The sequence below is a fragment of the Chrysochloris asiatica genome, unplaced genomic scaffold (assembly GCF_000296735.1).
Source record: "Chrysochloris asiatica unplaced genomic scaffold, ChrAsi1.0 scaffold00062, whole genome shotgun sequence".
In the NCBI taxonomy this organism is placed as follows: domain Eukaryota; kingdom Metazoa; phylum Chordata; class Mammalia; order Afrosoricida; family Chrysochloridae; genus Chrysochloris; species Chrysochloris asiatica.
The window spans coordinates 2,999,685-3,001,522 of record NW_006408580.1 but is presented as its reverse complement, the minus strand read 5'-3'; positions in this window follow the sequence as shown (position 1 = coordinate 3,001,522).

Below are 1,838 nucleotides of genomic sequence, written 5' to 3'. Positions count from 1 at the left end.
GCTGACCTTAAGGTTCGCAGCCTGATTCGTAACCACTACGCTACCAGAGCTCCTTCCTTATAGGTATATGGACATTATCCTATCACAGACAGTATTATACTTCAACTATATCTTGAAATATCTTTTTTAATGATGAATGTGATGCCAGTCCTCTTCAATTTGTCATTCCTGGTATTGCAAATCATGTTATTATCAGATTCAAAATGGCCAATACCAGTCCATTTCAGCTCACAAATGCCTAGGATTTCAGTGTTAATGCATTCCATTTCATATTTGAAAACTTCCAAATTTACTAGATTCATACTTAATACATTCCACTTTTCAATTTTTAGTGGGTGCTTACAACTGTTTCTCTTCATTTTGAGTTGTGCCCCATCAGTAAATGTAGGTTCCAAAAGCTTTACTCCATTTGCTCCATCACAGTCAGCTCTACTTTGAGGAGACAGCTCTTTCCCATTCATGTTTTGAGTTCCTTCCAAACTGAGGGGCTTATCTTCCAGTACTATTTTTTACCTTATTCTTTTGCTCTTCATCATGTTTCAATAGTCAGTATTCTGGTGCTGACAGAGTTTCACTGCTATTCATAAGGTTTTCAGTGGCTAAACATTCAATGATACATAAAGCATCAAAAGAAGATGGAAGGAATACACAGAGTCACCTGTACCAAAAAGAAGTGGTCGGTGTTCAACCATTTCAAGAGCCACTGATACTGAAGCCACTGATACTAAAGGAAGAAATGCAACGTGCACTGAAGACATTGGCAAAGAACAAGGCACCAGGAACTGATGGAATACAAATGGAAATTTTTTCAGAAAACTGATGTGTACTGGAAGTACTCACTCAACTCATCTATGTCAAGAAATTTGGAAGATAGCTACCTGGCCAACTTATTGGAAGAGATCCATATTTGTGCCCATTCCAAAGAGAGGTGACCCAACAGAATGCAGGAATCATCAGACAATATCATTAATATTGCATGCAAGTAAAATTTTGATAAAAGATAATTTTAAAATGACTGCAACAGTATATTGACAGGAAACTGAAAGAGGTTCAAGCCAGAATCAGACAAGAATGTGGAACAAGGGATTTAATACTGGGAAAAGAATGAGTATTTTGGAGCAATTAATTGTGCTAATGAGGAACCTGTACACAGATCAAAAGACAGTTGTTTGAACAGAACAGAGGAAACTGAATGCTTTAAAATCAGGGAAGGTGTGCGGCAGGGTGAAAGTATTCTTTCACCATACTTATTTAATGTGTATGCTGAAAAAATAATTTGAGAAGCTGGATTATATGAAGAAGAACATGGCATCAGGATTGGAGGAAGGCCCATTAACAACCTTCTATATGTACATGATACAACCTTGCTTGCGAAAATTGAAGAGGACTTAAAATACTGATAAAGATTGAAGACCACAGCCTTCATTATGGGTTGTACCTCAATGTAAAAAAAACCAAAAGTCCTCACCACTGGACCAATAAATAACATCAAGAAAAATGGAGTGAAGATCGAAGTTGTCAAAGAGTTCATTTTGCTGGAATCAACCATCAACACTCATGGAAGCAACAGTCATAAGATCCAATGACCTATTGCACTAGGCAAATCTGCTGCACAAGACCTTTATAAAGTGTTCAAGATGTCAGTTTTAGGACTATTGTGGGCTTGGCCCAAGCCTTCTTTGGTATTTTTGTTTTGTTTTTAATGTTTTAGTGTGAATTATATGATAGTTAACATGGGAGAACTTTAGTTTTACATTCATTCCATCTTATATCATCTCACTGCCATGGTTCCAATCCCCTCCATGCATCATCAACCACCCAAAGGGTATATCCCAGAA